Source organism: Mustela putorius, unplaced genomic scaffold (assembly GCF_011764305.1).
Source record: "Mustela putorius furo isolate JIRA1106 unplaced genomic scaffold, ASM1176430v1.1 tig00000228_pilon_pilon_pilon, whole genome shotgun sequence".
In the NCBI taxonomy this organism is placed as follows: Eukaryota; Metazoa; Chordata; class Mammalia; order Carnivora; family Mustelidae; genus Mustela; species Mustela putorius.
This window is the reverse complement of record NW_025421322.1, coordinates 26020012-26032113: the sequence shown is the minus strand read 5'-3', so window position 1 is coordinate 26032113 and position 12102 is coordinate 26020012. Positions and strand designations below refer to the sequence as shown.

The following is a 12102-nucleotide window of genomic DNA, read 5'->3' as shown; positions in this document are numbered from 1 at the left end:
GAATTCTGAGACTGAAGGAGCAGAGAAGCCACAGTCCATGGTCTGAAGTGGGGGTGTGGGGAGACAGCCCCGCCGAGAACAGTGGAGACGTAAAGGACATGAGCCCCGAGCTAGAGAGACGGGTTCAAGGGGCAGCTCCATGAAGCTCCGTGACTTTACCAAAGGTGTTTTCTTGGCCACCCTGTTGTCAGGTTTCTCCTGTGAGATGAAGGTGATACTAGCATTTACTTCACGTGTGGTGGGGGCATTGATTCAAAGCATAATCACAAGGGGACAGCAGGCTGGTCACTGATGCTTGGCAACCTGGTATTTCCGAGCTTCTCACTAGTGGGTCTGAGAATGGAACACTATGCCTCTCACATTCACCTTCAACTTAATTCATTTTAAAGAAATAGGGTTGTTGCCTTTTCCATTGTTCCCTGTTTATTATCTCTCCACCCCCACAACTCAGCTCCACACAGACCTTTAGTGAAAATATCATTTCGATATTTGAGGAGGGGGCCTGGAGACCTTGGTCCCTGAAGGTAGATATTGTGGTTCCAGGATAGGACAGGTGTCAGAGAAAAATGGACACTTGGTGTGTTGGGTCCCCAGTGTTGGGTCCCCCAATAATGGGTCCATGATTAAAGGAGCGAGACTGATACAAAGCAAAGGTCAAGCAAAGCTTTATTTTGCACCAAGCATCAAGAATCAAACCAAATGTTTGGGGCCACACCTCTTACAGAGAGGGCGACCTCTCTCTCCCTCACAGACTAACTTTTATAAAGCAAAAGCCATGTGGTTGGGCCTGGCCACGCACAGGTGGCCAATGAAATTATAACACACAGAGAAAGATGCACAGTCATGCTAGGTGACCAACTGAATTACAATTTACCCTAGTAGACATTTGAGCCAGCCTATCACTTTGGTCTGAATTGGCGCCCAAAAGGTGCCCAAAGGGCGGGGCCCATATTCCTTGGTAGCTAGGAGACAGTATGCGCCCCCACTGATTGAATGTCTCCACCTGACCTGACCCACCCTTTTATTTGGGCTTTGTTACCTGGGTCTGGTTTCCAGAACTTGTTTTTAAGTAAGTTCCCCTGGTCGGGGTGGGGGGTTGCAGCACAAGGTCAATTTAAGTTTTACTGCATAAACAACAAAATGGCAGTTCAGCCGGGGTGGGGCCGCTCTGGTTAAATAGGCCTTTACAGGTGTTGTGTAGCAGAAAAAGTACAGGCTCCAGGGTCTAACACACCTGGGTAGAAAGGGAGGCCCTCTGGTGATTAGCTGTGTGACTTTGGCAAGTTTCTTAATTCCTCTGCATCTCCATTCTCTTCATCTGTAAAATGAGAATTAAAAAAATAATAAGTGCTTTGCTGGCTAATTGAAAAGTTTATAGGACTTCTAGGACTATAGAAGTTTATAAGACTCCTAGCATAGGGTCTAGATCTCAAGATTGGTAGCTGATCTTGCTGTTATTACGTATTACTTTCAGTTGACGATCTTGCTTTCTACTTTGCTAAGAACATGGAAGCCATGAGAAAACATCCACATCGTCCAGCCATCAGCCACTGGCCCTTACTACACCTGCATCCACAAACTCTACTTTCCCCCAATGAGCCAGTGTTTCCAGTGGTATGTGAGGTCCAATCCCCTCACATACCCAAGGTCATCGGTCCAGCAATTTTCATCTTCACTTGTTCTCTCTCTACGGGATCAGCCCCATCAAATGGAAACATGCCACTATTCCTCCCATCCATTAAAACAAAAACAGAAAACCTTCTCATGATCTCATTTCTGCTGCCAACTACTCCCCCACATTTTTTATGCTTCCTGTTGCAGCAAGACTTTTCTCTGCCTCATTCAGCACTTCTGCTTCTGCATAGGTACCCAAAAGATTTGAAAGCAGGGTCTTAAAGAGACATTTATAGCCATGTTCTTGGGAGCATTACTCACAATGGCCAAAAGGTGGAAGTAACCCAAGTGTCCATCAGAGAATGAATGGATAAACAAAATGTGGTATATGCATACAATGGAATCTTTAAAAGGAAGGAAGTTCTGACTCATGCTACATCATGGATGAAATTTGAGGGTCTTTTGCTTGCGAAAGAATCCAGTCATGAAAAAAGCAAATATTGCTTGAATTATTTAGAGTGGCTAAATTCATAGAGAAAGTGGAATGATGTGTTCAGGGACTTGAGGGGAGGGGGGAACAGGAAGGGGCCGTTTAATGGGTGCACAGTTTCAGTTTTGCAAACCACAGACAGTTTTGGAGATTGGTGGCAGATCAGTGTGGATATGCTTAACATTACTGAGTTGCAAACTCATGTAAACATGGTTGGGTTGGTTAATGTTATGTTCTGCGTACTTCACCATAGTCAAAAGTCAAAAGACAAAAACAAAAACGAGGGTGCCTGGGGGGCTCAGTGGGTTAGGTGTCTGCCTTCTGCTCAGATCATGATTCCAGGATCCTGGGATCGAGCCCCGTGTTGGGCTCCCCACTCAACGGGAAGCCTGTTTCTCCCTTTGCCACTCTCCCCAACTCTCTCTCTCAAATAAATAAAGTATTTAAAAAAAAAACAAAAACCTCCTCTGCCTCTGACTTCTTCCCTTCTTCTTCCTTCAACACACCCCAACAGGGTTTGTACTCCCCACCTCCTCCCCAGTCTACTTTCTTAGCTTCTGGCCTTTCCTTCCATCCCTTCCTATCCCATTGGGGTTTGTTTGTTTGTTTGTTTGTTTGTTTTCCTTCCCAATGCATGCAGAAGGTGCCACTTCTGACCCCACTTCTGGATTACTGCGACAGCCTGCTAGCTAGTCTCCTATTCCTGCTTCTCCCATTACCATCTAGATCCACTCTCAACCCAGCCGCCAGCGGGATCCCTTTAAAACATACCAGGCCGTGTTGCTCTTCTGAGTGAAACTCCCGGTGGCCCCATTTTTTTCATAGTGAAAGTCCATGTCAGTACATACCCCCTACCATCCACTGTCCAATCCACACCCCCAGGCCTCCCTGAACCTCCCAACCACCCCTCCCCCCACCTTGCTCTTGGGCACCAGACCCACTGGCCTGGGAACCGGCAGGTGCCCGTCTGCCTCATTACCTGTCACACTCTTCACCCGCAAGTCTGCAGAGCTAACTCCTTCACCGAAAAATGCCCATACAATGTCACTTTTCAGTGAGGTCCCCTATACTCTCCTCCATTTCTCCTTTTTCCCATAGCCCTTCTCCCCTGAGTGTATGGACCATTGTAACGCACTTCAGAATGTTCCCACCTCTTCCTGATAGAACATAAGCAGGGATTTTGTCTACCTGCTTCAAGGATGTATCACCAGCACCTACAGCAAATGCCGGGTGCACCGGAAGTGCTGCACCATTTTCCAGAGGATTAAACTACCTCCAGGAGTCCATGATCCGCCTTGATCTTCACCGCCATTTTGTGAAGACCGTCAAGAGATCCCATGGTAGCCATTGATGGGAAGTCAATGAAGACAGATGAAGACAGGGGGTCTCAGAGATTGGGGTCTTCATTCACTTAAAATGCGCTCATTCGTTTACTCAGTAAACTTAGCAGCATCAGGGCAGAGCTGTGCCTAGAAGAGAGATGTGTTCATGTCTATTCTTGGATGTTTTCCTGCTTTTGAACACCCATACTCCCTTTTGAGAATTGATAGAAATCTCGTGCACCCCCAGTTATAAAACAATGCAGAGCCATGGCTAAGAGCAGCGGTTTGGAGCCTGTGCTGTAACTCTACCCCCCCCATTCCCGGACTCCCTGACGTCGGGCCCGCGTCCCGCAACGATTCTCCTCCTTGGTGTTCACGCCTGTATGGCGGGAATGGTGCCAACAGCTACTTCTAGTGTTGTCATGGGGGAAAAAGTGCGAGTAAAGCATTTTTTTTCAGGGTAAAAACGGGGGAGTAAAGCATTGCTATGAGTGCGTGTGGTTTCTCCCTACCCCTCCTGCCCAGTGATTTTGTCCTGTTTGCTTCTAATAGTTTGCATGAAAAACCAATAGGCTTATTTTGTTCATTTCCCAACACAAAGATGTATCATAATATTGAATAGGCTTTTTCAACCCCCCGAGTTTGATACACCCACTCTCTGTTACCCCCGTTGCCTCTCAGCATCCACAGATTATGGAATGTGACCCCAAGTTACGAGAGGGCCCTGGCCCCTTCCTTCCGCCTTTTGCATCTGTTCCCGACAGAGGAAGAGCTACTGATTTCCAGCTGCAGGGTTGAAATGGAAACTGGCAAAAAGTGCAAGCAAAGGGCTCAATTTCCCAATTGCTGCAGCTGAAGAGCGCCCTGAGCTATTTTTAAACCCCTTTTCAGAAACTCCAGCGCTTGCAATGGATCTATTTTCTTAACTGCCAAGAGATAATGCTTAAAAGGGAGAGCTTGAAGATATTCTGCAGCACTCATAAAAATGACTGAAATAGACGGTGCATAAGACAGCCTTTGTCTGGAGCAGCGGCCGGGAGCGAGATGAAGTCTTTCAGACCCCAGGGCAGCGGTGCTGCTGGATCGGCTGCTGACAACCGTGGCTTTGTGCGTTGACTGCATGAGGACCAGAAAAGGCAACAAAACCAAACAGTGCTTGTAGAGAACATCAGAGATCTGGCGTTGAAATCGGTCATCAATTCCAGGAAACAAGAGACCCCAGGATAAGTCTCAAAGAATCCTCCTCCTCTTGGGTGCTGCCTTATCTGTAAACATGTCCAAACCATCCAAAATGAAATGAGTCTTCTACCCCTTCCCTGAACTCCAGAAGTTTCTCTGCCTCCCTCAGGAGAACCACCAGCCATGTGGTCATCTGTGCTACAGATTTAGGAATCACGCTGAACTCCACTTTTCCTCGCCTCCCACACCCCAAAGAGTCTTGCCCATATCACCTCCTAGGTAGTTCTGAGGTCCTGTTCTCTGTATACTGCAGAGACCACCCCATGACCACTGTCCTGATTCCATTCTTCATCAGCTCTCAATGGGATTGTTGCAAGAGCATCTGAACTAGCCTCCATGCATCTCTTTTTGTCCCTCTTCATCAATGGACACTAGGAATTTTTTTAATGTTTAGCAATCACATATTTTTGAATTTCAAATATTAGTATGGTACCTCTTGCTTAGAATCTTTGAGTGTTTAATCAACCTCAGACAACAGCCTGCACTCTTTAGAAGAGTAGACAAGACCGTCCATGACCACCTGCCCACTGCAACCTTTTCCCTCAGTCCCACTATGCCCTACCTCACGCTTTATGCTGTAGCAACAAGTACCTGTGATTTTCTGTGCACCATATTATTTATTCCTCCGTGCCTTTGCTTATGCCATCTTTCTTGTCCAAAATGTCTTTCATCTCTACCTCTTAACAGGAAAAATTTTACTGACACATGACATGAATATAGCAAAATGGTACAACCTGATGCATTTTTATAGAGCTGACATACTCAAGTGGCTGCTGTAGAAATCAAAGATTTGGATATCATCAGTATTCCAAAGCCTCTCCTGTCCTCTCCTGACATCAAACCCTAAAAGATAACCGCTATTTTCCCTTCATTCCATTTTGATTGGTTTTGTCCAATTTTGAACTTGATGTAAATGGAATCATACAGTATATGCCTTTTTGTCCAGTTTCTTTCATTTAACATTACTTTGAGACTCACCAACAGGGTTGCATATGGCAGTAGATTGTCCTTTCTTATTGTTGAATGTAATATTCCATTGTATAAACACACCAAATTTATTAATCCAGTCTAGTGTCGAATGGTTGCCAGGTTTTTGGTTATTACAACAGTGTTATTAAAACAATCTTTTACATTGTTTTGGTGAAAGTGTGTATGCATTTCTGCTGAGTAGAATTGTTGGATTATATGATATATGTGTATTTAGCTTTAATAGATATTTCCAAACAGTTTTCCAATGTGGTTGTAGCATTTGTGCTCCCACTAGCACTATTTGAGAAGTCTAGTTTCTCCATATTTTTGACTACAGTTGGGATTGTCAGATTTTTAAAATTTTAGCCCCTTTGATGAATTTTTAAGACTATGTCTAACAATATCTTCCTTTAATTCAAGTATTTAGATCAACTACTCTTAATGTAATTATTGACATAGCTGGACTTAAGTCAATCATCTTATCATTCATATTCCATTTATCCCATCTGTTCTTTATTCTTTCTTTCCTCTTTCCTTGACTTCTTTTGGATTATTGAGTATATTTTAGTGGCTGCTCTTGGTTTTTGTTTTTGTTTTTGTTTTAAGAGACTTTTTTTTTAAAAGATTTTATTTATTTATTTGACACACAGAGAGAGAAATCACAAGTAGTCAGAGAGACAGACAGAGAGAGAGAGGGAAGCAGGCTCTCCAAAGAGCAGAGAGCCTGATGAGGGACTCGATTCCAGGACCCTGAGATCATGACCTGAGCTGAAGGCAGAGGCTTAACCCACTGAGCCACCCAGGTGCCCGGCTGCTCTTGGTTTTACATTATGTATCTTTGACTTTACACACTCTATCTTTAAATAGTGTTATAAAACTTCATGTATAATCTAAGGAGCCTGTAAGAGTATATACTTTCATTTCATTCTCTTTTCTTGTATTTTTATTGTTGTCATACTGGTGCTTCCACATACATTATAAAATTTACAATTTTTGGTTTTAAACCATTACCTTTTTTTTAAGTTAAAAATAAGAAGAATTCGTTTATATTTACTCATATAGTTGCCATTTCTAAGGTTCTTTATGGCTCTGTAGAACAAGAACAAGTTTGCAGATGATGCCACTCAATAAAAGTTTGCTGAGTAAATGAATGGCTGCATTTTAAATAAATGAATGAAGACCCCTTAGCCTCTTTGAGACTCCATTTTTTCATCTGTAAAATGGATATAATAATGCCTTCTGGCAACTTTCATAAAATGGCTACAAAGATCAAATGGAATAATGGACTACTAGAAGCAGTTTAATACTCTAAAAAATCATTCAGCCAGCTTATTTTCAAATATTTCTTCACTCTATTTTCTCCCTTGTTTTAGCACTTAAATTTCTGGCATTTTAGACCCTTTCACCATGTTAATACTTTTCTCCCCCGCCGTCCACCCTGTAGTTTACATAGTTTCCCTCTGTGCCTATGTCTGTATATCTCTTACTGTCCTCTCCAGGTTTACAAATGCTCTCTCCTGTCATATGAAAACTGCTGTTAAACCCATCTATTAAGTTCTAAATTTCAATTGTTGGATTGTTCAGTTCTACATTTTCTATTTGATTTTTTTGTATAGATCTACTTCCTCACCTTGTCATCAATCTCTTAATCACAGTTATTTTAAAAATTATGTTTGGTAACTTCACAGTCTGGATCATCTGTGGGTCTATTTTTATTATCTGATTTTCTTTTTCCCTTTTTGGGTTTTTATCTTTTGGTTCTCTTTAACTGAAATATCTGGTTATTTTTTTTTAAGTTTTTATTTTAATTCTAGTCTGTTAAGATACAGCGTTACATTCATTTCAGGTGTACAATATAGTGACTCAATGCTTCCATACGTCACCAGGTGCTCATTGCAATAGATACACTCCTTAATCCTCATTGCCTGTTTCACCAACACCCCCCCCCCCACTGCTACCTCCTCTCTGGCAACCATCAGTTTGTTTTCTAGAGTTAAGAGTTTCTTAAATTCCACATATGAGCAAAACCATATAGTATTTGTCTTTCTCTGACTGACTTATTTGTCTTACTATAATAGTCTCTAGCTTGTAATATCTGGTGATTGTTTATCATTGCCTTGAAAAAATTATAGAGAATCTTGATGATGTTATATTTCTCTAGAGAGACTTTACTTTTCTTCTTGGATACAGCTAGTATAGGGCAATTTGGTTTAATCCCATTAGAAATTGAGATAATTTGAGGGTGAGTTTGTTTTTGTAAAGCCTGCTCTATTTCCCATTGCTCTCACTCCTAGGAAAAGGATCTTCAGTGGTGTCATTAGAGGCCTGGTCTATTAACCAGAGCTCTTTCTTTTTGGTAGAATTTGAATTCCTCTAGTATTTTGAGATGGCCAAAAATTGTGCTCAGATTTTTAATCTTCTAGTTGTCACCATCTGATGTATTTAGCCTCTTTCCTGCTAAAATGCAAATGACTTAAGGGGAAAACCAGTGAAGAATATCATTCATTTCTTTACAGCTCCCTCTGTCTACCATCTTGGTCTCTCAAGTCATGCTTACCTTGGTGTGCTTTAATCCTTTCAAGCCACTGTTTTTCATTTTTGTTTAATTCATATCTAGCCCAGTTATTCTTGGCAAGGAGAATTGGTACATCACAAACAATTATCTAATGGACAAAAGCAAATGCCTGCCCACCTTCTTTTTAAAAAAATTTTTTTAATATATTTTTTAATTTGTTTGACAGGCAGAGATCACAAGTAGGTGGAAAGGCAGGCAGAGAGAGAGGAGGAAGCAGGCTCCCTGCTGAGCAGAAAGCCCTATGTGGGGCTCTATCCCAGGACCCTGGGATCATGACCTGAGCCGAAGGCAGAGGCTTTAACCCACTGAGCCACCCAAGTGTCCCCCACCTTCTTTTTGATTGGAAAATTTCTATCCCTGTAAGCCTTAGATGCCCCTCTGCTAGAAAATCTCCTCTTACTATTGTTTACCTAACTCCACCTTTATCTCACAACTCCTCATATCCTCTTACATATAATCCCACAAAACACTTTATAGTTCCCAAACAGCATATAAACGTTGTTTATTATCACCTGACTTTGTCTCTCTTCCCCCATGAAACCGTGAGCATCTTGAAACCAAAACTATGATGTATTCATCTCAGTATCTGCCATAGCTAGCACAATACCTAGTTTAAAAAACAAATGCATTAGTATGAACTTAACTGGTTCTCAAAGATGTTCGGAAATGCATACAAATGCCAACCAAATTAGCAAGAAATGGGATTTTCTTGACCTTGGATTTCTTGACCAGGATTTCCAGACCCACCCTCGGGCCCCCTTTAATCTCTTAGACATTTTACCACTGGCCTTAATAACATGGCCACTGGGGCACCTGGGTGGTTCAGTCATTTAAGCAATTGCCTTTGTCTCAGGTCATGATCCTAAGGTTCTATCATTGAGTACCACATTGGGTTCCCTCTCAGTGGAAAGCCTGATTCTCCCTCTCCCTCTGCTGCTCCCCCTGCTTGTGCTTTCTATCTCTCTGTCAAATAAATAAATAAAATCTTAAAATAAAAAAATTAAAAAAAAAAAAGAACATGGCCACTACAACTCAGGGGATATGCTCTAGACATTCTGAATCACCAACTTAGAGAGGAGACAATGATTCACCCAGTCAAGTCACTGTGTCTGTTACATATTCATGTCCTTCGTATGTAAAATAGAAATATTAAAATCTACCTTTCCTGGATTGATATGACACAGTTATAATTTTATGATTAAACATCCAGACTTTGAAGCTAGATTTCCTGGAGGCCAATCCTAACTCAGCTACTCACAAGCTGTGTGACTTTGGGCAGATTAATGAGCCTCCCTGTGTTGATAAGGAATTAACATCCATTAAAGTCGTAGAGCAGTGCCTGGCACAGAGTAACTACCAGCCATTAGCACTCTGTGAAGATCATATGAGAAACAAATAAGTAACCTATAAAACAGTGTTAGTTATTACAACGATGACTGAGTATTATAATAATTAAATCATTTCCCCTAGAGAAGAGCAACTCAACCCTGAGGCTTCAGTGGGTGCTACCAAATAACATATTTAGCATTAAAATATGAACATGCAACCTTTCACTGTTGGCTTTTACTTGCTAAAAAAAAATTTTTTAGAAGACATTTTCAGCCCTAACATTTACTCTGAATGACTCATGTATGAGAATTGAGGTTTTCCCTATACTTCCTAAAATCTATAAACCAGAAACCCAGAGCATTACATGTTTCCCCAACCACAGGCTGCAGGCAGACCTGAGCCAAAGATAGCAGAGGAACCACACTGAGAAGGGGAAAGAAGCCTCCAGACAGTGTGGCATGTTCCGCTATGTCCTCCATGCCCTGGGCTTGGGAGACACTCGGGACCAAGGTGGAGTCTGAGGGTTTCACAGAGATGGGGACTCTGAGCTGAGTCGCTCTGTGACCAAGACACTGGGGAGGCCAGAAGGGACTTGGATGTGAAGTTCCCGAGGCATCAGCAGGATCCAAAGAGTTGAGGAGGCAAGAGCAAGGGATGAGAGCGGCCAGCTAAGGCGTGGGTGAAATGCCAGAGTCTGCATCTCACCAAAAGAAGGTTCTCCAAGAAGAGAGCAGTCAGCAGGAAGCACTGAACAGAACTGCTGCCCTGGGGTACCTGTTAAAATGCAGATACCAAGCCCTACCCTTCAAGAATCTGAGTATGACAATCTGAACAAGGTCCAGAAATCTGCATTTTTAATGACCCCTCAGATTATTCTGACATAGGTGGTTCTTGGGCCACATTTTGAGAAAGCAAAGGAGTGTACTTAGCTTTAAGAGACAAGGGTGTGGCCTCTTGGTAGGAGTGTCCTGTGGGGTATGGGTGGCACTGAGTACCCAAGGATAGACAACAACCAGCTGGATGTCAAAGACAAGCAGGCAAAAAAAACAATGAACAACCACTTTATACCCTGAACAAACGCTTGTCTGTTCAGTGCCTTTGAATGAATTTGGAAAAGATGTCCCTTGTGGGCAGATGAACTTGATAAAAGAACCCATACTTTTGGGTAGAGAGGCCAGACCAAGGCTTGGGAAGCAGAGGTGGGGGTGGAGGTATGGATTCAGTCCCTACTTTATCCCTTAGCTGGGTGGCCTCACAGGACCTGAGACAGAGGGGCTGTCTTAGACCCTGACAAGGATCTCATACCTGAGCTCTGGAGGCCAATGGGGAGCATCACCAGGACTGGAGGAACCAAGGCAAGAGTTCATGTTCTGGGGTCAGTTGGGATTAAGCCCAAGTATTTGCTCTGGTGTTTGCTGGTCACGTGACCAGGAACAAATTCCCTACCCTCTTCCCACACCTCAGGAATTTATCAATAAAATACAACAGCACTATCAATCACCTGTGAGCCATGATCAGTGCCGATGACCATCAGGAACTTTTGGTAAACATCAGTAGCCCCGGTGGCCACAGGAGGGCAGGCACCCTGGGTCTGTCGCCCCCAAACTCACCACCAGGAGGAATGTTATTATGAAAGCAAATACCAGTTGACATCCTACTGTATACAAACTCAATTAGCAGACAGGCGCAAACACAGCTGTTCCTGTAAGCTCGGTATAGTCCCATAGGCATTCCACCAAGCACCACGCAAGAACGTTCTCTCCAGGGCGCACAAGGCCAGGTCCAGAGATGCCAAAGGCAATAAAAGAAGAAGATCCAGAAGCCCAGTAGATCCTAATTGGATCTCCTACTTACATACAACTATGTGAAAGAAAATCCAAACTATTATTATTGCTTTATCTTTTTATTTTTATTTACTAATTTTGGTATTAAGTAGTTCAATGATATGTTGGATGTGTCAGTGATCTGGTCTGAAGCTTCCTCCAAAAAAGATTTGGTTGTATCCTGCTGTGGGAAGACTTCCTGTCTCCAGGATAAAGGGGAAGCCTCAGAACTCCCCAGGAAGGTTTTGCTCACAAAGAAAGAGCAGTGATGAGCAATGGCTATTTGTTCTAGATGGGGCCAGCTGCATAATTTGTGGGATCCAGTGCAAAATGGGGGGGGGAGTGTGGGGCGGGGGGAAAGGAGGAGTAAAACCTTTTTTCTTTCTTCCCCTCTCTCTCTCAACCTGTCATGCTGTTTTAGCTTGGGCTGCCATAACAAAATACCTTAGACTGGGAGGCTTAGATAACAGAAATTTATTTTCTCACAGTTTTAGAAGCTGAGAAATTCAAGATCAAGGTGCTGGCCCAGATCTGGCTCCTGGTGAGACCTCTTCCTGGTTTGCAGATAGTGGCCTTCTCGCTATATCCTCACAATGTGAAGAGAGAAAGAGCTCTAATTTCTCTTCCTTTTATGGGGTCTCTAATCACACATGGGCCCTACCCTCAAGACCTCATCCAAACCTGGTTATCTCTCAGCGGCGCCGCCTCCAAATATCATCACCTTGGGAGTTAGGGCTTCAA

At 43.0% G+C, this 12102-nt stretch overlaps 1 long non-coding RNA gene across 1 annotated transcript in view; it reads left to right on the top strand.

Annotated features, from left to right (window-relative positions):
- Nucleotides 1-1782, top strand: part of LOC101685255 — a 31261-nt gene extending 29479 nt beyond the window's left edge. The window contains exon 5 of the long non-coding RNA XR_198807.2: nucleotides 1475-1782. This is a non-coding gene — a long non-coding RNA (uncharacterized LOC101685255). The remainder of the gene's footprint in view (nucleotides 1-1474) is intronic.
- The last annotated feature ends 10320 nt before the right edge of the window (nucleotides 1783-12102 follow it).